This window comes from Astatotilapia calliptera, chromosome 5 (genome assembly GCF_900246225.1).
Source record: "Astatotilapia calliptera chromosome 5, fAstCal1.2, whole genome shotgun sequence".
NCBI classification, from domain to species: Eukaryota; Metazoa; Chordata; class Actinopteri; order Cichliformes; family Cichlidae; genus Astatotilapia; species Astatotilapia calliptera.
In genome coordinates, this window is record NC_039306.1 from 30,784,874 (window position 1) to 30,809,888 (window position 25,015).

General features: G+C 47.3%; 2 long non-coding RNA genes across 2 annotated transcripts; both read left to right on the forward strand.

Moving 5' to 3' along the window:
- Window positions 1-10,688: 10,688 nt before the first annotated feature.
- LOC113021736 (uncharacterized) lies at window positions 10,689-11,162 on the forward strand. The gene is made up of 2 exons (XR_003272343.1): window positions 10,689-10,913; window positions 10,998-11,162. It is a non-coding gene; the product is annotated as an uncharacterized LOC113021736 (long non-coding RNA).
- A 4,285-nt stretch (window positions 11,163-15,447) lies between these two features.
- On the forward strand, window positions 15,448-17,589 carry LOC113022930 (uncharacterized). The gene is made up of 3 exons (XR_003272471.1): window positions 15,448-15,642; window positions 15,716-15,805; window positions 15,883-17,589. It is a non-coding gene; the product is annotated as an uncharacterized LOC113022930 (long non-coding RNA).
- Window positions 17,590-25,015: the final 7,426 nt, after the last annotated feature.

The following is a 25,015-nucleotide window of genomic DNA, read 5'->3' on the forward strand; positions in this document are numbered from 1 at the left end:
TCTATCCTGTCCCCCCTTTGGCAAAACCGATATGAAGGCCTCCTTCCAAGAGGGAGGTACCAGACCTCCTTTCAAAATGTAGTTAAAACTAGTTTCCAACAGGGGAAGAAGGCTTTCCCTCATGGTTTTGTACCATTCGGCAGGGAGCCCGTCGGTACCTGGTGATTTATTGGATTTAAGGCTGGAGATAGCTTTAATTATTTCTTCCCGAGATATTAAGGACGTTAACTTACTATTTGCTTCTCGACCAATCGTAGGCAGGTCTAAGGAATTCAAAAAGTCAGTCATCTTATTTACATCACCCTGAGTAGATTGACTATATAAGGATTTGTAATACTTTTCAAACGCTTTTTGAATTTTATCCAGGTCAGTTACAACATTGTTACCAACCGGGTCTCTAATCTTATAAATATTATTTTCAGCTTGCTGTTTTCTAATCTGCCACGCCAACTGCTTCGCCGCATTAGGCCCCGCCTCATAATACCTCTGTTTCATGAACCTTATGTTTTTCTCTACTTCTTCGCTCAATATCTTATCTATCTCCTGCTTAATCTGTCTGATCTGGTGGGTTACTGTAGTATTTTTATCCTTTAGACCTGACTGTTCCAAGGCCATTAATCTATTCTGCAGTTGTAACAATTCTTGTGACTTTTTCTTTTTAATCATGGTCGACCACGCAATTATTTTACCTCTGAGGACAGCTTTGGCTGCATCCCATACAATACTGTGATTTGTCTCTCCATTATCATTGTCCTGCAGGTACAAGTTAAGATCGGCTGTCATTTGTTTCACAAAAGCGGGGTCATTTAACATACCGGTATTTAGTCTCCACAAAGTTGTCTTCCGTGTCCCGTCCAAATGTAACGTTATATAAAGTCCACTGTGGTCAGAGACATCTCTTGGACCTATTCTGCAATCTTTTATCCTGTGTAAATCCCTATTAAACATAAAACAGTAATCTATCCTCGAATACACTGAGTGTCGAGCAGAGTAAAAAGTGAATCCTGACGCTGACCCATGGATAGATCGCCACACGTCAATAAGCCCTAATTCCGTTAACATTCCTTTAACCCGTTTCCCTCCAGACGTGCTTTTCCTGTCCCTATTATTTGAGTCTAATCTGGGATTTAACAGTAAATTAAAATCTCCTGCACAAATAAGAGTTCCCACCGTTTCCTTAGAGATCAAATCAAATATCTTCTTAAAGAAGTTTGCGTTGCTTCCTGGGGGTGCATAGACATTTAATAGTGTGACCGTCTTATTCTCTATTCTACCTTTTACTAAAACAAACCGACCTTCCTTATCACTTATAGTAGATATATGTTCAAATTTTATTTTATTTGAGATAAGGATAGCTACTCCTCGTTTTTTCCCGGCCCTATACGATGAATAAAATGTATGTCTGAAACCCATCTTTTTTAATTTCTCATGTTCTGCATTATCTAGATGAGTTTCTTGCCAATATGCCAAGTCTACTGTCTCCTTTTTCAATTTGGCAATTAATTTGCTTCTTTTAATAGGGCTATTCAGGCCATTTACATTTAGTGACAGCATTTTATAGAAATTATAAGCCATCAAGTGGATATGTGGAATACAACATAATCAACCCAGACCTCAGAACATCACAACCAGAACTCACTGAACAGCAAACACACAAAACATTAACAGGAGCTTCCAATACAAAGTGTGGCAGGATGAATGTTATCCCTCGGTCCAACCCACTTTCAGCCTGGCCCATTAGGGGGCGCTGGTATAAATAGTGGCCATTTGAGTGTCTCTGCATCGCTTGCCTGTGATCTCCTTTTTGGTCACCTGACTTCCTCGGTGTGGTAGAGATCGTTTGTGGGTTACTCCTCTAAAGTCTCCATCGCGGCTGGTCGTAGCTATAGAAGCCTCCTCTGAGCTATTCTGCTTACATTCTGTGACCCGGCTTACTTGGTACGTAACCAACTTTTGTTACGCTCTCTGCCTTCTATTGTTCTTTTATAGTAATTATTTATTATGTTTCGCAGGAAGTGTGGGCCTTAGTTTTGCGCCAAGCTACACGAACTGAAGTGCTGCTGTTTTGCCTTGCTGTGCTTTTACCGTCTGTTCCCGTTGTGAGAATTCTTCCCTGCTGCTGTCAGCTTTTACAGTGGACGTCGGCGTGGACAACGGCCATATGCATGCCGGTTATCGGAGTCAGCTGGCGTGCCTATTGATTGACTGTTAACTTATCGTCGTGTGGACGGCAAGTTGGAGCAGTACGGCGATTCCGTTTGCTCCAGATTTTAGAGTTTTATTCAGATTGTATGTTGTTTTATTGCTTTTGATTTGTAGTTTGGATTTTTGTTACACCACTGGTGGGAGGCCCTTTTTCTAGCTGTGGATCACCAGTGTGGTCCTGCAGTTGGGTTATCCCCCGGTGCTACACATTAGTTTGTTGTAATATATTAAAATTTTCTTTGTTTCTTTTTATTCAGATGCGGAGTGCCGACGTGGAGGAGACTAGGGTGCCTTGGTGGTGGGATCCCTTGAGTGTACACACCTGCCTTGTTTAGTTTATTAGTGTGAGTGTGTGTGTGATAGTGTGTTGCACTTGTGTTTTGGGTGTGTTTTCTTTCTTTAGTTTGTGTGTGGCATCCCTGCCCCTCCACTGGTAAGCCTCAGCTCTGAATACCTTTTTAAGCATATTTGTACTTGAATATTTATGATTGTGCTTTTATATGGTGTTTTAAATAATTATTAATAAATTGTGAATTTGTTGATCATTGAACCTCGTCTCTGGACTGAGTATAGCGAACCTAAGTGCCTTTTTGGTGATTTAGTGTCATTTCCAGTATTCTCTGGGTGAAATTCCCAGGGTGGCGTTGTCGTTCTTTAAAACTGAAGAGTATTTACTTTATATCCCAACCTCGTCTCGCCACAAAAGGATATAACAGTATCCTTTGACATTGAGGGGACTGGCCACAGGGTGGGGCCCCTCATCCGACAAGAGGGGAGTGACCGACAAAAAAGCCAAAAAAGGGCAAAAAATAAACGAAACAGTCTCTTATCGCTACTAGACATAACGTGGTGGTTCTCTAACCATGTCCGTAGGCACCAACCTAAAGAAATATGAATTCTGAAGGATACGAAAGTCAGTGTTCCTGCAGTTAGATTATCAAAACTCTACCGCCAGCTATCTCACTGTTGTCCTGCCATCAGCTGTTCACTTGTCTGCTGACACTTTTTCTTGCTCCCTCCGGAATGCTTGGAGTTTTTCCCGCACGTGCTGCTGGAAGCCGCCCCCGCAGTGTGCTGTCTGCGTTTCCCAAGGAAGTAGCTGCTTTATCGTGTCCTCTGTCATCCTGTTGGTTTGGTTCCCCAAGGTGATCTTACCCACGGCTATTCCCCGCTTTCTTAAATCCTCGGCAGCTTGGCTCGCGGTATTATATAGGACATTGCCTGACGCATAAAACACTCGCATCTTACTTAGTGGTGTCTGGAAACGGATCCCGTTGTCCTTCAAAGCCTTCTTAACTGGGATATATTCCCGTCTCCTTTTCTGCACTTCCAGAGAGTAGTCATGATCGAAATACACCCGTTTGTTTTGGATATGTACCCCTTTGTTCCACGCCGTGCGGAGAATCTCTTCTTTAACAGAGAACCGGAGGAAGCGCACTATTATTGAGCGTGGTGGGGCGTTCGGGGGTGGTTTCGGTCCCAACGCGCGGTGTGCGCGCTCAATGCCGAGAGCACGGTCCGGGCCGAAATCTTCGCCTAGGTGTTCTTTGATCAGATTTTCAACAAAGGTAGTCACCAACGAGCCCTCCGAGTTTTCCGGTACGCCGTAGATCCGGATGTTCTTGCGTCTAGCGCGGCCCTCCATATCGGACACCTTTTCCTGAAGCGCCCGTTGATTTTCCAACAGCTGCACAAGTGTATCCCTAACACCAATGTCCCAGCGTTCCGAGTCAGCCATGTTGTCCTCGACGTGCTTTAGCCGACCAGTCATCTCCTCCACCTGATCCGCCATCTCGTGTAATCTTTGATTCAATTCCTTAGAGAGTTCGGCCATTTGCTTCTTTACATCCTCCCGAAATTCCGTACCGAATGCTTTGAAGTCACTCTTCAATTCGGTTCGCAATGTAGCCATTTCGGCCACCAGTACGCTACTCACAGCATCCCGAAGCCAACCCAGACCTTCACCTCGGTTGCCATCTTGTCCCGATGCGAGGCTTGCCTCACTAGCCGCGGTGTCCTTCTCCATTTCACAGTCAAGAATGTTTCGTAGCCCGTATCCTCCCTTTTTAGATTTATCCCCACTCATTCTTGAGTCGAAAAATGGCAATGTAGCCCTAATACAGCTCTCGAGTCCGGGGAAACACACGGTTGGTGCCGGAGGTCACTCTCTATGCGGCCATGCGGTGCTACGAACCACCGGAAGTCCCCAGCGTCTCCACTTTCTGAGAGTGCTCAGGAGGAACAACCTGGAGGAGAGGCTGCTGGTGACATTTTACAGAGCCACCATAGAGAGCATCCTAACGTACGGCATAACAACATGGTATGCAGGGTGCTCAGCTGCAGACAGGAAAGTACTGCAGAGGGTCATCAACACAGCCCAGAAGATCACTGGCTGCTCTCTGCCCAGCCTGGAGGTCACTGCAAACTCTCGGTACCTCAGCAGAGCTGGCAATATCATCAAGGACCACTCTCACCCCAGCAACCAACTGTTTGAACTATTACCGTCAGGCCGACGGTACAGGTCACATAAAACCAGGACAAACAGATTCAGGGATAGCTTCTTTCCCAGAGCTATCACCGTAGTAAATAAGCACAAAAACAATTGAACCTATTCCATACCGTCACTGTCATTATATTATGCTGCTATTCATACTGTCATTATATTAATGCTGCTATCCTGTATATATTGTACATACTATTGTTTGAGTACTTACGATTGTTTTTTTTGTACTTTTTATATTTTACATTTATATTTATTATTGAAACTTGCACCAAGGGAGTGGCACTCCAATTTCGTTGTACTCTGTACAATGACAATAAAGGCTATTCTATTCTATTCTAACTGACTGAAATGAAGCAATTTGGCAAAGAAGAATGTGCAAAAGCTGAAGTGAAAGGTGATTCAACAATATGTAGACTCAGGAGTGCTGAATAGAAATGTACAGCACATTTCTCAGATTTTTATTTGTGAAAAATCTTCAAAAATGCTTATTATTTTCCTTCTGCTCAACAATTATGCCCAACTTTTTGATGGCCTATAACATAAAAATTACAATGAAATATATTTAAGATCATGGTTGTAATGGAGCAAAATGTGATGAAGTTCAAGGAGTATGAATATTTAGGAGTAAAAAAGTCCTTATTGGCAGTCATCACCAGGACATGACAGTGTCAGGCTTAATCATTTCATCAGGTATTTAAATGTTGATCCAGCATTCATTTTTTCTCAACTTTAATGATACTTCAGATCAAGAGGTAACATTGTTACCTGAGCTGTGCCAATCTGCTAGAAACCAAAGCAATCACAAGGAGGTTCTTGGTGCAATAATTCAATTTAGGTCGTTTGTTTATATATACACAGCGACTGTTGTTGTGATAGCACCAAATCACAACAACAGTCACCTCAACACCCTAAAATAATACTGCACTTAATTTCACCTTGCTGCTTGTGAACTCCAGAAACCGCTTAGCAGTAAAGCATTCAGAATATGCATTTTCCCCTCATGACTGGTGGTGGACAATTCTTGAGCAATGTATGGATGATGTCACAGAAACCTCAATAAGCAAGTCTCATCACTCTGCAGTCATATTGAAGGGATTCAACCTTGGTTTTGTACAGGTTTTTCTTTTGATGCATTATCAAATAAACTTAATGGTCTCAGGAACATAACTCCATCATAGGATCACCAGGCCAAGTCTGCTACAAATTGCATAAAGTCTTCTCTGGATTTGCCTTAAGACTTTAAAGCTTTTTCCTCTCAGGAACTTGTAATTCTACCAACATGGTTTTGTTGTGGAATTTGTTTTGGAAATTTCAGTTCAGGATTCTTTGACTTCAGTGTCTCTTGTATCTCTTTTTGTACAAATTCGGCCTACAAAAGATAGTTTTGAACTGATTATAAGGCAAAATATTTGAAATAGATATATTTTAAAATAAGTAGATTTTTGCAATGAGTGGCCCAGTGTTTTGATTTTGTATTATTGTTAACTGGTAAGGTTTAGACAACAAAGCTATGAAAAAAGCATGTGTAAAGTAAGTTAAAAAAAAATGCAATCAAAACCTGGTCTCTTGGATGACGGTCAAGTAAGTTATGCCTCCAAAATGCTTTATGTGGACTTCAGTCTTTTGAAATGTAAGCCTCTGTGGAGAGAAGCTGTATCCGATGTAGATGTAGTTGAGCAGTCTGCTTGTACGGGAACATCATTATATTGTACACAGTGTGCGGCGGCACAGCCTTCTCAGCATTAGGAATGCTTGTTAGTGCCATCAGACTATACAACAAGTCAGCTCTCAATACATTACAACACAACCACTTTTTTTTAAAAAAATAATTATTATTACTCCATGCCTGAGTTCACGTGGCTGAACGCAGGCATCGGTTTTATGTACTGTTTTTCTACTCCTTGCAAGACAGCAGTTGTCTCTAGTAATAAACAAATTCTCCATCAGTTTTAAGTTGGTGTGATATTCTGGCACAGTAACCACTGTTTTTTAGTTGTTTTTTGTTTGGAGGGGGAACTGTGCTGTTTTAAAATTCATGACCTACAAAAATGTTGCTGCAAGCCAGAAAAATCACATCAAAAACAATTTTGTATTTACAAAGCTAAACAGAAGGCTCCCGTGGAAAGCTCTTTATTCACAGATCGTGACAACAATAAATGATTTTACCAGCAGGAACAACAAAGCTAAAAAGTCTTCTGTGTCAAAGATGAGTCATTTGTATGTGTCCCGAATGTGGCACAGCGAGTCTCTGAAACAATGCATGATAGAGTTGCTGACATCCACTGAAAGGAAAACGCATGCAGTGGGAACACTTCCTTAGTAATAAGCAAAGTGAGATAGGATTCTTTCAGTGTAGAACAGCTGGACTGCTTCTGTATATATTTCCTGTCTAAGGATGTGCGTGCTGATAGCTGGGTCTGAGGACTAAAAAGAGGCATTGTTGTAGAAGATTACCCTTACAGTTCTGTTAATACAAAGTTTTGAAAGACTGATTAAAATATGGAAGATGTAAAAAATACAGTGATTATTGTCATGTACAAAGGAACAGTGCAAAAGGTGGATTAGCCTTAGACTGAAAGTGGAAAAAGCTTTAGGTGTTGCTTTAAAGTAGACTGGATGGACCACAGTTACATCGTCAGTGACACAAATATTAGATAAGAGCAGCACTGACCCCACAAACAGCTGCTGTTAAGAATGACTCCCTAGTGAAGTCCGTTCTGCAGTTTTTTTCTCCTGTTGTTTCACTGTGATCTGGTCAACATTGGGAACCTATTGTCAGTTTAAACAAGCAAGACAGGAAATCTAAAAACACAGGTAAGGGGCAAGTTCACAGAAAAGCCACAGACAGCATTTCCATGTAAATGGCCTCTTCAGAGTCCAATTAGTAATTCAGAACCATAATTGCAGCTAAAGTTGGAAAAGAAACCAGCTATTGTTTTCCCTCGCTGCTTTGCCCGAATCAATAAACTAATCTCGCTAGCTTTTTCGCAAGCAGCGGGGGTCTCTCTACAGCTGTGCACATTATTCTGCTTAAACCTCAGTTCCATTTTGGAGATATATTACTGTTCAAAAATCTTGAGCCACCAGCCATTTCTTTATATTTTGTTTTTAAGGAGTCAGACTCTCTTCTGATTTTTTTAAAGCAGTTTTGAGTAATATTTCTTCAGGCTTTCTGAGGATCTTTCAAAGTTTTCCATTGGGCATTGGCTGCTTTTTCCTTGTACATAACCATTTTCAGAGAAGTGCTTTTATTTGCTTCTTTTTAATATACTTAACTGTAACCTAAGAGTCATTTAAGCAGAAAAAAGGCACCTAACTCAATGGATGAGATATGTGAGGTAAGATGAAAGGAAGCCCTTGAGCCAGATGTAATACAAGTCCAAAACATAAAGAGTCAGTCACAAATAAATAAATAAATAATCTAACGAATGCATTGAGAACACGTTATATAATAATGATCCACTAAAGAAGAATATACAAGTTAAAAATATGGACTGATTAGTGATGAGACAGAGGAGAGGCATGAAACTGGTGAAAGTAAGAAGAACAAATAAAAACCAAAACAAGACAAAAAGACACTAAACAGGAGACAGGGATGATTTGCAGTAAATGTAGACAGAGAAACGCAGAAGAGACGAGTGTAATAATGAAAAAAAGTAGCTATTGCAAGCTAAATGTCATCGTTAAAAAGAAACAACTGGACTGGCCCTTTTCTCAGCACTGAAGGAAAAAAGACGTCAGAAAAGCAAAAAGCAGTTCTTAAAATCCATAAATCTTGGGCTGGTTAAGACTCACTCAAACAAACAACCACAGCGACTACTCTTTAGTAGCGAGCATTTCAGTCTGCTGTTCTGCAAACAAAGTGACACCCTGAACTGTACCTGAATATCGCCTTTGATAGGAGGAAGATCGTATCCGGTTGTTCAGTCTGACGTCACTAGCCGTGTCTGGACCTAAACTCCGCTGCAGGTCCATATATCAAACGATCACTATGGCATTACTGAGAGTTGAAAAACTGTCTAAAGTCTTTCATCTTTAATAAAATGAAAACGCGTTCTGCTCTACCAGGTGTAACAATTGAGTTTAACATCCAGGCATCCATAAAAACGGAATTTATGACATTTAACGGAGATAGAAGTTAGCAGGGAGTTAGCTTGCTAGCTTCTATCTAAATACAATATAGCATGTCCTGACTGCGGGGTTTTGGAAACAAATTAAAACGTACAGCTCTGTTATCACTTCCAGCATAAATGAAGACAGGAAACTAAACAGCAGTGACGTTTGTAGGGTTACTGAAGTTTGGCTAGCTGCTATATAATGATGTGCTACGTGACCGCTAGCGACACAGCTATGTTAGCTTAATATACACAAGCTAACTTTTTTTCCGCTCGATAAAAGTTAACGTGAGTGTTCTCAGTGGTCAGGAACAAATGTAATCGCATGGCAGGATGCTGTAAAAGGACCAAACTTCAGCCAGGAGAACAACTGAGATAATCCATCCACAATACGAGGTTAGTCATTCATATACTGCTGCATGGGCTGGGCTGTAGTTACATCCTAAGGTTTTAAAAACTGAGCTTAAATAAATGATTAGCGGTAATAAAAGCCGAGGGTGGTCAACAGTGATCACTGACTGTTTTAGGAGCTTTTTGAGATTAAATAGAAGAAAATACAAAACATTAAACATGTTAACAACACAAAAGCCATATTAAACGCAGACTACTTTAGGCCCGGAAGTAGGATTCGTCGCGTCATCACTTAACAATCGGATAGATTTCCTCCTGCTCAGCAGAAAGAGGAAATCTATATGCTCCCCGTTGCCTCGTCCAGCTGCTCTGTCTCTCTCAATAGTTTGCAGCTTGGTGTGGATACGTGAGGAGGTATTGACTCTGACAATTACATCTGTCTGTACGGGCCTACGCACAGCTCAGCTTGCCATTTAAAGGGTAGTACAGAATCGGGGAGGACGCTACACCTGTCCAAGTGTACTTCAAGTTTTGTCCAGAGTCACACAATCCTTGGAAGGTATCTGAACACAAAAATTCCTTCCTCTTTTTTTAGCAAAGATGAAAAACAAGACATTATGTCAATCTAAATTAGATATCAACCATCCTGCAGTAGTATAGTGTCCATCACCAGTGTATCAGTTAGTTAGTTATACTTCTGAAAGGCTAACCTTTTGCCTCGCTCTTCCCTCTCTGAGTATTTTTTCCCACACATATCTCCATTTTCCACATCTCTTCTCAGTCCCCTCCTGGGCTCTGTTAGTAATTAAAACATCAAGGTGTACCACAGAGTGTTTAGTATTTCTGTTTATCAGGGAACTAGAAAGTGTTTTTCTAGTTTTTGAATAAAAAATGTTTACACAGCAGCTGTAGCCACAGCTTAGGTCAACATGCAAATGGAGTTCCATTATTTCCAGCAGCCAGAGTTTGGCGTGCATGTAAAATGACGCCCCACGGCACTCTGAACTCAGTTAGGTTTTGCCCTGCATAAATGTGCACTATGTTGTTTACATTCAGGCAGAAAGAGAATTTCCAAATGAGGGAATGGGGTTTTATACATGCAAACCATAAACATCTGCAGATGTATTCCCTGTCACAGTAAGTACCAAATGCATTAGTAAGCAGAATAATCCCTGCAGAAGATATGTTGCCATTCTGTGTGATTTACGAGCTGCTGTGAAAGGGTCAAATTTACTCTCAAAAGAGTTCAGAAAGTGCAAAAAACCCCAAAACAAAATCACACAACAGCACAAACTACACCTATGGACGTATTAAGAACAGTAAAAGCACAGCAAAGATTAAGTCAACCAGCCACACAATAGAGTTGACTGGAGTACGGGGGAAAAAACACAGACAAATATAAAAACAACAAAGCAGTCATAAAATCAAGCTGTGAGATGGACGGGAGGTCAGCTGTGGGGAGTCTAATACTGTGAGTGATTGACAATAAAGGTTTTGCTACAGTTTCTGTTAAACAGGACGGTCTACAACTGTCATGGTCCCCGTGCCTGCCCAGCCGGCCTCACAAGGCTACACTTGTGTTTTTTTTTCTCTTTCTCCCCCTATCTCTCTGCCTGGGCGGAGCTCACAGCTGGCTCCCGCCCTTGGCTCTCACAGCTGTTGGCGATCAGCTGATTATCCGTCTTCTATTTGAGGCTGGGTCACAGATCCTCTCATCGCGGGATGATTGCGCTACTGACGTTAGTCTACCTTTCCAGCTCCCGTGGTCTTACACCTTTATGCCTTCGTGATTTGTGAGTGATGTCTCCCTTTCCCTGTTCCAGCTTATCTTCCCGGACCTGTGACCTCCCCGCGGTACGAACGTGTGTGAGGACGTGAGCGAGCGTGAGAGAGAGAGAGCCTTCCCCTATCCCCTGGAACCCTGAATTTCCCGTCACTGTATATATTATTGCACGGGTGTGTAAATAAATCGTGTTCTGAGACATCAACCTGCTCTGCGCTTGAGTCCCTGCTTTCAGCTCGTGACAGAATCATCCCGCCAGGAAATGGACTCAGCAGACTCGGCGGCCTCCACTCCCACTCTCGCCACCCTGGCCGCAATGCTGGAGCGTGTCATGGCTCGGCTGTGTGGCAGGCAGGAGGAGGACCCAAAATGCAAAACTCACACACACGGGGATGAACTCAAAAAGCAGCTTTATTGCTGACAAAAGACAATGGGAGATACAAAACTAAACTGGGAAAAACTAACGTAAAGCTCACCAGGAAACACGGGGGAATCACACACAGCATGAGGGAGAACACGACGCCGAACAGAGGGAGACTCAGACAGAAATACACAGAGGGTAAACGAGGAAAGTGGGCACACACGGGGAACACAGGTGACACTGATAATCATAACGAGACAGGGCGGGGTGAACTGAACATGACATGTAGAGGCACAGAGGTTCCGACAGGAGGAGAGAGAGCACGGGGAAAACACAGACATAACGGGCTGGGGAAACATGAAACAACCACAAAGGGAGACGAGGGCTCATCAATACATAGAGGGCACACAGGGGGGAGAGAGCCATGAAGGGAAAAACACTTAGGGAACAACACAACAGGGCAACTCAGAAGACATGGCCTAAATAAGGAACGAAATACGAGAATAAAGAACTAAGAATACTGGGCCCACATGGCCCAGGACCATGACACCACCCCCCCCTAAAGGACTGGCTCCCGACAGCCCAAACCCGAGAAACAAAAACAAAAACAGAAAACAACCCACCCAGGGCGGGAGGCGGGGGACCAGGACGGAGGGACCAGAACGGGAAACAAAATAAACAACAGAAAACACGGGAGCACACGACCATAGTCAAAATAAAGTTCAGGGGGCCGACCCAGAGCCCACAGGAACAAGAGTTCACGGGTCACACGGTCGGGGGGCCGACCAGGCGGGTGGCACAGGTGGCAGAGCTGGTCCGGAGGCCGGCCGCGCGGAAGGCAGCGGCGGCGGCGAAGGAGACGGCGGAGCAGTTCAGGGGGCCGGCCGCGCGGAAGGCAGCGGCGGCGGCGGAGGAGACGACGGAGCAGTTCAGGGGGCCGGCCGCGCGGAAGGCAGCGGCGGCTCTCCAGTGTCAGGCGTGCTGGCCATGGCCCGGTGGGCACAGGACCAGACGAAGCACAGGCCGAAGCCGCGGCAGACGAGGCACAGGCCGGAGCCGCGGCGGGCGAGGCTGAAGACTCGGAGGCTGGACCAGGCGAAGACTCGGAGGCTGGACCAGGCGAAGGCTCGGAGGCTGGACTAGGCGAAGGCTCTGAGGCTGCAGCTGACGAAGGCTCTGAGGCTGCAGCTGACGAAGGCTCTGAGGCTGCAGCTGACGAAGGACAGGCTGGACCAGGCGTAGCAGAAGGTGGCTGGATGGGCTCCTCGGGCCCTCCAGCTGATGTGGCATGGTGCTGAACGGGCCCCTCGGACCCTCCAGCGGAGACAGGAGGCTGAACGGGCCCCTCGGACCCTCCAGCGGAGACAGGAGGCTGAACGGGCCCCTCGGACCCTCCAGCAGAGACAAGAGGCTGAACGGGCCCCTCGGACCCTCCAGCTGACGTGGCATGAGGCTGGTGCGGTTCTCCTGAACCCCCAGCTGACGAGGAAGGTTGCTGAACGGGCCCCTCGGACCCTCCAGCGGAGACAGGAGGCTGAACGGGCCCCTCGGACCCTCCAGCTGACGAGGTAGATGGCGGCGTGGGAGCCGCGGAGTCCTGGATGAGCTCATCCGAGCTCCCAGCAGGAGCTGATGCAGAGCCAGAGAGATTTGAGACCCCTGGCTGGATGTTAAGCTGACCAGCGGACCGTACTGCTATCGGGGACTGGGCTACAGGAGCTACTGGAGCTTGCGCTACAGGCGGCACTGGAGCTACTGGGGCCTGCGCTACAGGCGGCACTGGAGCTACTGGGGCCTGCGCTACAGGCGGCACTGGAGCTACTGGGGCCTGCGCTACAGGCGGCACTGGAGCTACTGGGGCCTGCGCTACAGGCGGCACTGGAGCTACTGGAGACTGAACCGAGGGTGGCTGCGAGGGAGCTAACTGAACCGAGGGTGGCTGCGAGGGAGCTAACTGAACCGAGGGTGGCTGCGAGGGAGCTAACTGAACTGAGGGTGGCTGCGAGGGAGCTAACTGAACTGACCTGGGTGGCTGCGAGGGAGCTAACTGAACTGAGGGTGGCTGCGAGGGAGCTAACTGAACTGAGGGTGGCTGCGAGGGAGCTAACTGAACTGACCTGGGAGGAGAAACACGAGCAGGAAAAGGAGCAGGCTCAGAAAAAACTGTCCGAGAAATGGCAGGCTCAGGGTGCCGGCGGCGAGAGTGCCGCTTCTTTCTATCCGTGGAAGCGGGCGGGGTGAGCGGTGGAAGTCCCTGGCAACTCCGGGGACCCCCAAGAGCCAGTCGAGACCCCCGGAAAGAGCGCTCGTCATGATCAGGAGCGAGCCACGGCTCCCTCCCGAACTCTTCCACTAGCTGTGCGCCTGCGGCGTGCTGCTGCCCCTCGTGATCGACGTCCAGGACCCCCACAGCGTCCGCGGGACGCTTCGTGGAGGGCGAGACAGGACGTAGCAGTGCGCGACGGCGGCGCTGACGCCGGTTCTTTCTGGAAGTGTGTACGATGGATGCTGGAGCCACCGAAGCAGAGGGTGGTGTGGCGGCGATCTCCTCGTCGTCCGCCCACATCCTTGCCAGAAAAGAGGCAGGCGAAGTAAAGTCTGAGCAGTGTGGGGAGGGCGAGCGGCTGGTCCGAGGCGGTGCAACAGGTGTGAGTTCCTCCTCTGAAATGAGCCAGGGCTTCCAACGAAGCTCGTCCTCCCGTAAAGCTAGCAATACCTGCTGTCGCTCATCATCGTCGAAATCTGTGGCCTCCACCATCTCAGTGCGCTGGGCTATGTAGCTTGACAGTGGCGGAGACGAACTGTGAGTTGATGGCGGTGCAGCGGTGAGCCTCAGAGTCCCTACTCTGACTGCCTCCGGCTCGCGAGGCAGCGGCAACGACAACCGTTTGCGGGTCGGAGTCGTAGGTGCGGAGGCGGCATTTAACACCCTCTGGGCCAGCGTGCGAGCGCGAAGCTCCTCCTTCAGGGGGGCCAGAGAGTCGAACGCCTCAAAAAGCTGGGGAAACCGCCGGAGCTGTGGCGCTTGCTGAAGGATTGCGTCAATGGCCGCCAACCCGGTGGACACCACTCTGGGGTCCGTGCACCCACAGATGCGCGTCATGAGCCGGCAGAGCCGTTGCAGCTCCTCCCCAATCTCGTCCGAACTGTCCGCTGGGTCTGACATGGTCAGATCGTACTGGAGGTCCGCGGAGGGGTTGTGAACTGCTGGGTCCATATCGTGGTCGCGTTCTTCTGTCATGGCTCGGCTGTGTGGCAGGCAGGAGGAGGACCCAAAATGCAAAACTCACACACACGGGGATGAACTCAAAAAGCAGCTTTATTGCTGACAAAAGACAATGGGAGATACAAAACTAAACTGGGAAAAACTAACGTAAAGCTCACCAGGAAACACGGGGGAATCACACACAGCATGAGGGAGAACACGACGCCGAACAGAGGGAGACTCAGACAGAAATACACAGAGGGTAAACGAGGAAAGTGGGCACACACGGGGAACACAGGTGACACTGATAATCATAACGAGACAGGGCGGGGTGAACTGAACATGACATGTAGAGGCACAGAGGTTCCGACAGGAGGAGAGAGAGCACGGGGAAAACACAGACATAACGGGCTGGGGAAACATGAAACAACCACAAAGGGAGACGAGGGCTCATCAATACATAGAGGGCACACAGGGGGGAGAGAGCCATGAAGGGAAAAACACTTAGGGAACAACACAACAGGGCAACTCAGAAGACATGGCCTAAATAAGGAACGAAATACGAGAATAAAGAACTAAGAATACTGGGCCCACATGGCCCAGGACCATGACACCGACACGAACAGATGTTTGTTCATCTCCGTGGCGAGCTCGCTGCTCTCACGCAGGCTGTGGCCCAACGAACACCCCTGCCGGCAATTCCACCTGCCGCCGCTCCTCTCCAGGAAGCCTCGGCCTCAGCAGTAAGTGCCACACCTCCTGCTTCTTCACTTTCCCAAGCTAACAGATTTCTACCCACACCGAAAGCTTTCTCCGGAGAAATTGATAAATGTGCTGGCTTCCTCACTCAATGTGCCCTTCAGTTTCGTCAGCAACCGCAAGCTTTTGCTAACGATGGTGCTAAGATTGCATATGAATGTGACAGGTGAGACCTGGAGATTTGGGACCGCCCCTGGTGGGCGGAGCTGGTCTTCGCTCCTTTCATAAGCGCAGGTGTGGGCAATTGGGTATTCCTTTGCAAACCTGAAGCTGCGAGTGCTTGGTCCGAGTTGGGCAAGTTGGTGTTTCTTAATTATGAAAGTCTGATACGCGTCCTTCCCCTAAACTTCTGTTAGAACGGTAGGTTACACAAAAATGTACCACTTGAGCTCTGGCTGTTGGCAGAGGTTTACAGTTATTTGCACCCTTGTAGGTGGGAAACATTGCTCCCGTGAGAACGGTATAGTGGACTTCATCGCCACTGACCCACATTTATTAGGGTGTGACACGAACTTGTGGACAGGTAACAAAACCAATTCAGTGGAGGAATATTCCTGTGTTTTATTGTCCAGCTAGTGATCTCCTGTCTTTTATTCACAGAGTACCGAGCTGCTGCTTTGCCAGGTGGATTTCTGGCTGCGGGCAAAGGACCCGACACATCAGTGTGTTTTAATTTGTTTTAAACTGGTGTACGCCGACAGACTGACTGCTGCGGCTGTCGATGGTTTTGGTTTTTGGTTTTACTTTTTCTGTATCAGTAGGCACCACAGATATTGATCCTTTTAGTATTTTAACCCCTTTATTTATATATATATATATATTGTCGCAGACGGTGAAGGCGCTGCAGGGAAAACAAATCCTTTTTTTGTCTCCCCGCTTTTGCATGCACAGCGGTGGGCCCGAGTGAAGACGGCACTGAAGATTTGACTTTTTTTCTATAGTGTTTTACCCATTTGGGGTCATGTGTGAGTTGCCGTCCATGTTTAACCTGTGTGCTATGTCGATTTGTTTTTAAACGGTTCCCCGCAGCGCTTGTCCCGTCTCACGGGCAATCGCACAGTTTTATCGTCTCTAATAAGGTAACGTTTTTAATTGGTTTGAGGTGCCGCTGTTACACTGTTTCTTTTATTTTGTATTAAAAAATTAAACTCTTTTAAACTGACTGTGCGCCTACGGCTCTGTCCTATTTTAAATAGGTACCTACCACGGGTCACAAACAGTTCAACTACTCCAGGATCGGGCTCTGATTTGGGCTCAAGCTGTGCTTCACGCCAACCCTGACATAACGTATTCTGACTTTTTGGATAAGTTCAAAGGCGTCTTCGATAGAAAATCCACCACGCTCACAGCCGGCCAGCGCCTGCTCGCGCTCAAACAAGGCAAGCGGAGTTTGGCTGATTTCTCTATTGACTTCTTCACCTTAGCTGAACAGACAGAGTGGGGGGAGGAGGCTTTAAAAAGTACTTTGCTTTCTAATGTTAACGAAGACATAAAGAAAGAACTGATGCTTCGTGAACTGCCTTCTTCCCTAGACGCGCTTATGACCCTGTGCGTTCGGCTGGATGACAGAGTACGTGCACACCGGAGCTCGCACACACGGACGGGACAGGAATCACTGGATTATCACGGGGCCTCTCCAGCCGGCCGCGGGCCGCGCGACTCTGACGCCGGTGATGAGGAGGAGCCCATGCAGCTTGGACACTCGCGGCTAACGCCTGCAGAGCGCCAGCGCCGTCTGGCCGCCGGTGAGTGCGTCTATTGTGGCCGTAAGGGTCACTCTGTCTCCTCGTGCCCGACGCTGGCAAAAGGGCGCGCTCGCCAGTGATTGAGAGGGTGCTGGTGGGCGATCTGTTTAGTAAAAACCCTCTCCCCAGACTTCTCTTACCGGCCAAACTTCAAGTACAATCTGTTTTTCACTCGCTTTCAGTACTCATTGACTCTGGGGCTGAGCAGAACTTTATTGACACCTCGCTCGCCGCCAAGCTGAACATCGCTTTGGAGCCCTTGTCACGCCCTCTCCGCGTGCACGCGCTCTCTGGTCACCGCCTGCCCGATATCACTCATGTCTCGGAATTCCTTTCGTTGTCTCTCTCGGGCAATCACACGGAGAGGATTTGTTTTTTTGCATTCACGGCTCCACTCACTCCGCTGGTTCTCGGTCACCCCTGGCTTGTGCTCCATAACCCGCACATTGACTGGGAGAAGGGTGACGTCCTGGGTTGGAGTGTTAATTGTCACATGTCCTGCCTTCGGGCGGCCACGGCGCCCATTCCGCTTCTGCCCTCTGGTTCGCCGTCCGACCCCCCAGATCTTTTGGCGGTTCCGCGGGTCTATCATGACTTGCGTGGCGTGTTCTGCAAGGATCGGGCGCGGTCCCTTCCCCCCCACCGCCCGTATGACTGCGCTATCGATCTCCTTCCGGGGGCTCCGTTGCCGTCTAGCCGCCTGTACAGCCTCTCCCAGCCGGAGCGGGTCGCTATGGAGCGTTACATCTCTGAGTCGCTCGCTACGGGCTTGATCCGTCCCTCCTCCTCCCCGGTTGCGGCTGGGTTCTTCTTCGTGGACAAGAAGGACGGTTCGTTGCGCCCGTGTATCGACTTTCGCGGCCTTAACCTGATCACTGTCAAGAACAAGTATCCTTTGCCGCTGCTTTCCTCTGCTTTTGAGCTGCTCCAGGGCATGACTGTTTTTACTAAGCTGGACCTGCGCAACGCCTACCACCTGGTTCGCATCCGGGAGGGGGATGAGTGGAAGACGGCCTTCAATACTCACCAGGGGCACTTTGAGTACCTTGTTATGCCCTTCGGCCTCACCAACGCTCCCGCTGTTTTTCAGACCATGGTGAACGAGGTGCTTCGTGACTTTGTTAATCGCTGTGTCTTTGTGTACTTGGATGATATTCTCATTTTTTCTAAGTCACTCGCGGAGCATCAGGTGCATGTGAGACAGGTCCTGCAACGCCTCTTGGAGAACCGGCTGTTTGTGAAGGGGGAGAAGTGTGTGTTCCACGCGCCTGCGGTGGCTTTCCTGGGCTATATAGTTGAGAACGGAAATCTACGTACCGACCCTGGGAAGGTGCGTGCGGTGGTTGAATGGCCAGTCCCTCCTAATCGCCGCCAACTGCAACGTTTTCTGGGATTCGCTAATTTCTACAGGAGATTCATTCGCGATTTCAATAAGATCTCTCTCCCTCTCACTAGACTCACCTCTCCGAAGGTTCCTTTTCTGTGGGACCCTGCCGCTCAGCGAGCCTTCGTCCAGCTCAAGGAGAGGTTTTCCTCAGCGCCCATCCTCCGGCAGCCGGACCTCACAAGGCAGTTCGTGGTGGAGGTCGACGCTTCTGACTCCGGGGTGGGGGCGGTTCTCTCACAACAGGACGACGGTAAGCTTCACCCATGTGCTTTCTTCTCTCGCCGTCTCTCACCCGCAGAAAGCAATTACAACGTCGGGGATCGGGAACTCTTGGCCATAAAACTCGCCTTGGAGGAATGGAGACATTGGCTGGAGGGGGCTGCTCACCCATTCATTGTTTGGACGGATCACAAGAACCTGGAGTACATCCGTTCGGCCAGACGCCTCAGTTCTCGGCAAGCCAGGTGGGCATTGTTCTTCGCTCGCTTTGATTTCACCATCACCTACAGGCCCGGATCTCGCAACGTGAAACCGGATGCCCTGTCCCGGCAGTTTTCCACCACGGAGGAGGAGTCGGTACCCGAACCAGTTCTGCCGGCGGCCTGGGTGGTTGGAGCCGTTTCCTGGGAGATTGAATCCCTCATTCAGGAGGCACAAGAGACTGAACCGGATCCTGGGACCGGCCCAACGGGCCGCCTCTTCGTCCCCTTGGCGGTCCGCTCCCAGGTACTCCAGTGGGCTCACACTGCCCGTTTCTCATGCCACCCCGGGGTCTTCCGTACCCTGTCCTTCCTTCGACGCTACTTCTGGTGGCCCACCATGGCGAGGGATGCCAGGGAGTTTGTGACTGCCTGCCCCGCCTGCGCCCAGAACAAGCGGTCAAACCAACCTCCGTCGGGCCATCTTCTACCTCTCCCTACGCCGGCTCGACCATGGTCACACATCGCGCTGGACTTCATCACTGGACTGCCTCCTTCTGCAGGTTACACCGCCATACTAACTATCATCGACCGTTTCTCTAAGGCAGCACACTTTGTCGCCCTTCCTAAACTCCCTACGGCTCTGGAGACGGCTCGGCTCCTCGCCTCACATGTGTTCAGGCTCCACGGGATCCCCGAGGACATTGTCTCGGACAGGGGACCACAGTTCACTTCCCGAGTATGGAAGGAGTTTTGCACCGCATTGGGGGCCAAGGTCAGCCTCTCTTCTGGTTTCCACCCACAGAGCAACGGACAGTCCGAACGGGCTAACCAGGAGTTGGAAGCTGCCCTCCGGTGTGTTGCCTCCCACAATCAATCGACCTGGAGTGAACAGCTGCCATGGATCGAGTACGCCCACAACAGCCACGCCTCCGCCGCCACGGGCAGGTCACCCTTTGAGGCATCCCTGGGCTACCAACCACCCCTGCTCCCAGCTGTCGAAGGTGCGCACTCTGTCCCCTCTGTTCAGGCTCACCTCCGCAGGTGCCGCCGGGCCTGGCGTGCTACTCGGGCCGCTCTACTCCGCACTAAGGAGCGCAACAAAGCCCTCGCTGACCGTCACCGGACACCGGCCCCTGAATACTCCATCGGTCAACAGGTATGGCTGCCTACCCGTTTTGTGCCGTTGCGGACGGAGTCTAAGAAGCTGTCACCTCAGTTCATTGGCCCCTTTCCCATAGACTCCATTGTCAACCCTGTGTCCGTTCGCCTCAAGCTGCCTCGTACCATGCGGATTCACAATGTTTTCCATGTGTCCCAGGTCAAGCCGGTGCTCTCCAGCCCGCTGTGTCCTCCTGCCAGGCCCCCGCCGCCCCCCCGGCTTGTGGGTGGTCAGCTGGTCTATGACATCTCCCGCATCATGGACTCCCGGCGCCGCGGCAGGGGTTTTCAGTACCTGGTGGATTGGGAGGGCTACGGGCTAGAGGAACGTTCCTGGGTGCCTCGGGCGGCTATTCTGGACAGGAATATGCTTCGGGACTTCCATCGCAGGCATCCAGGTAAGCCTGGTGGGTCGCCGGGAGGCTCCCGTTGAGGGGGGGGTACTGTCATGGTCCCCGTGCCTGCCCAGCCGGCCTCACAAGGCTACACTTGTGTTTTTTTTTCTCTTTCTCCCCCTATCTCTCTGCCTGGGCGGAGCTCACAGCTGGCTCCCGCCCTTGGCTCTCACAGCTGTTGGCGATCAGCTGATTATCCGTCTTCTATTTGAGGCTGGGTCACAGATCCTCTCATCGCGGGATGATTGCGCCACTGACGTTAGTCTACCTTTCCAGCTCCCGTGGTCTTACACCTTTATGCCTTCGTGATTTGTGAGTGATGTCTCCCTTTCCCTGTTCCAGCTTATCTTCCCGGACCTGTGACCTCCCCGCGGTACGAACGTGTGTGAGGACGTGAGCGAGCGTGAGAGAGAGAGAGCCTTCCCCTATCCCCTGGAACCCTGAATTTCCCGTCACTGTATATATTATTGCACGGGTGTGTAAATAAATCGTGTTCTGAGACATCAACCTGCTCTGCGCTTGAGTCCCTGCTTTCAGCTCGTGACAACAACAGTGTGCAGCGGTTTGGTTTGTGTGTGTGGCTGGATATAAAGGCAGTGCGCACGAAGCTGTTTCTGTAATAAAGTGATCAGTGCGCTATCATCTCTGCTTAAAAACTAAACTAAAATATATCAGGGCTGGATATATATATTTATTTATTTGCTTAAAAACAGACAAAGAAGAGAATGCAAAATGACGACTACAGCAGCCAAGAAGTAAAACCACAAAATTTTGCATTTTTCTAAGAAGCCTTTAACTTGGCTAAAAGTCAGCATTTTTTTTTTTAGCTCAATATCAAATTTGAAGGAGCAGCCAAAAGTTACTCTGATACTGAACCCGACGAACCAAGAGAGACATTAAGAAATGAACGGTGACTCGGGACTTTTGCACAGTGACAGGGAACCACAGTTAATGTGCTTATCAAATACACCCGTGTGAAAAAGCTTTGAGTGGGTGAGTGGGAGCGGTGTCTCAGAGCCACCTTGCAGACTGTGATGATCGACTCCCTCACTTAATAAGGAGATTAATTGAGCTCAGACTGGGCAGCTGAAAAACAGAGTTTGTAAATGAAAACTTAAGAGCAGAAATCTTGTCAATGAAGCTAAAATCTGTGCACCACACTCTGTTTAAAACATCAGTCCTCACAAGCATTAAATGTAAGTCAATGTTTGCTGTGCAGCACTCAGTCAGCCATGCACAAACCCTTGCTCCACAGAGTACATCCTGTTCATTTATATGCAGCAGCTATTTCAATCTAGCTTCGCTGGTGCTTCATTTTTGGGCACGCGCCTCCCCTTGACAGCAGTTCAGTTCAACCTCGATGCAGAGTGAAGAAATGAGGTGCAGGTAAAACACTTTCTGAAGCGACAACACACCTGAAAAACAATGACAAGGATACAGACCTCTCACTTTTTACTGCAGCAGCTTACACTAAGTAAATCATGATATATATGAAGATGAGGGGAAATTATCTGTTATCAGTAGAACACAGAAGCCTCAGTATGAAGACATCTTGATAGGAAAGACAGACCTGGGACCGAATTACATACATACACAATTGCACAACATTTAAAGCTAAACTTGTGGTCTGGTGTCACCGTTGTTCATTTTTTGGTGCATAATTTGATTTAGTGTCTGCAAAAAAGGTAGTAGTGCCATTTCTTCTTCACTGTTCTGGAAGTGGCTCTATAAAATGCACAAAGAGTGGATACATCTCATATGTGAGTGACGATAAAAGAAAGCGAGAGCGATTATTCTTTTGTCGTGAGAAAAAAAAGAAAAATCACTCTGTGTAGGGAAAAAAATAAAAAAATAAGTTCCTTTAATGGCGAGAAGGCTTTCAGGTGTGAAAGAGCTCATCTGGAATTCATGTCTTATTATATTGCCATCCCACCGCTCTGATTCGTGCAAAGTCTACAACGGTCGAGGGAGGATTGACATCCTCATGCTGTCTTTGTATTGATCATATATTTTCTCTTATATCTTGCCAAGATCTGTATCAATATTTGCTCGCTTTAACTCAGTGGGGCATTCGAGGCAGTCATCAAACAGTGTAATAGATGAAGCTGACGATCAGTGCGTATCACAGATTCATAATGAATTCTCCATCTCATTTGTAAGAAGTAAGGTTTGAACATTCATTTATTCAAAGCCCATCAAATTCTTTTCAGGGACTGTCTATTAATTACATTGATGGTGTTCAGTAGAGGATGTGCTACGACTGACAAGGTCTAAAAAGTGTTAGAATACAGTTTGTTCACAATGAGTCCTGAGCTGCGGTTGTTTCCATTTCCACAAGTATTCTGTTTTAAGATTTTAGACATTATTTTTTAAAATCAATCAAAAATCTAATGTTGAACGAATTATGTTGAAATAATTTGATGAAGCTGAAAAGCTGCCAAGGTTCTGTTGAGGCTGACTTCAGAATTGAGTCAATTCACTTATTTTCAAATGTTAAAATGCTCAAGTTTACAGCAGTCTCCTGCAGGCTTTCCAGAGAAAGTGCAAATGTTATATGCAGTTAATTTAACAGTAGCTTTGTTTTTTACTCCTTATTCTGCCATGAAACAGCAACTGTTTATGACGCAGCAGCGTTTCCTTTATTGCTGCCACAATAAACCTCTTTGTTGCCATTTTACACTGAAAGCAGGACAAATAATTACAGCAAAACAGACTGTTCTTTCTTGCATTGAATTATCTCAAGACAGGGTTAAACAAGTGAAGCTTAACCAAAAGGCCACCTAATTATAAAGAGCACCAATTATAAACATGTTTTATAGGTTTAAAATGCCTCAAAGTACTACACACATCATGCAGTATTAGCCACAGTACACTTAGAAAGATCAACACTTCATGTATGCTTATTGACTGAGCTCCAACTGGTCAGCTCCACAGTCACCAGAGCTCAGTAAAATAGATTGAGGAATGTTTCCAGCACTTCAGGGCGATCGTGGCTCAAGAGTTGTGAGTTCGCCTTGTAATCAGAAGGTTGCTGGTTCGAGCCCCGGCTTGGACAGTCTCAGTCGTTGTGTCCTTGGGCAAGACTGGGTGGTCAGAGGGTCTGGTGGCGCCAGTATCCGGCAGCCTCCTCTCTGTCAGTGCGCCCCAGGGTGGCTGTGGCTACAATGTAGCTTGCCATCACCGGTGTGTGAATGTGTGTGTGAATGGGTGGATGACTGGTTGTGTAAAACGCTTTGGGGTCCTCAGTTGGACTAGTAAAGCGCTATACAAATACAGGCCACTTACTTTGTTAAATCTATGGCACAAACAACGACGTCACTTCTGAAGATGAAAGGAGACGAATCCAGTGATAGCTAGTTGTAACTAATAAAGTGGCCGGTATATCATATTCATATACTTGAAGAACAAATCTCCTTTACTTATTTGCTTTATTCCACCTGATGGTCATCTGAGTCATGTGTTAGAAAGAATACAATCAAGTGGGATAAAAAAGAAAAAGAAAAAAAGAAATGATCAACAGGTTGCAATTCCTCAAGTGGCCACTTGAGGCTGAATTCAGAATTGAGTCAATTCGCTTATTTTCCATTGTTAAAATGCACAAGTTCACAGCAGTAAAAAACCTGGTACAAAAATGGCTTTTGTGGATAAACGTCCTTCAAAAAAGACGTGACAACGCAACTGTACGGACGCTGGTAATGCTTATGGTTAGGGGTGCACATGCTCTAATAATCTATGGCATGCTGAGACAAGAAACTGTAGCAGTTGCCTGTCTGCTAGGCCTCACCACTGCTTATTCCAGTCACTGAACTCAATCTTTGCATCCTATTTGTGCTGTCAGTGCATTTGGAGCATTTTTATTGGAGTTATCAGATGAATAATATGGCCTACTGTGGGGTGCTAAGCATGCAGGGAGTTTGGTGAGTAAATTTTTAATGTTACTAAATTAAACTGTTCATCTGCATTAGTTATCAGATACCTACATTTGTACGGCCCTCTTTGTCGAAATATGGTCATTTGTGGCCCCTGTAAACTAACCTGGTGATGACCAAAATGCTAAAAGTGCCACTCATTGACAACCAATGGGCATTGTTAAGTTATTGGGTTTGCACATCTTTTATATAAAATCAGTGGTTACATCATGAAGAAAAGGAATAAAGGAGTTCAGATGATTTGTGCCATCAATTCTTTATATATGATTCATAAGCAATAAACAGTGCAGTATCTTAAATAGCAAATACTCTGTTTTCTCATCTGTTTAGTGTCCTGAGGGAGTACCACAGGGTGAGATGCACGGCAGACCCTGCCCATAACATTACTAACTCTGATAAACAGGTATTCTTGATTTTCAAATTAATTTTGAATACATCATTTATTCAGCAATAATATGTGTTATGCACCTTTTAGACTCCAGAAGAACATCAGACCAGTTGAGTAAGATGTGCAGCAGTCCACTGTTATCTGTATGAAATTTTCTTGTTATAATAATGGGATCACATTCAACATTAAGCTTCTTATAAACACAAAAATTAGGTTATATCATTGCACATTGCATATTCCACATATTATATAGGCTAAGTATACTAACAACACTGGAACTTCCTGACCTTGCTTCCCTCAAGCCTCTGA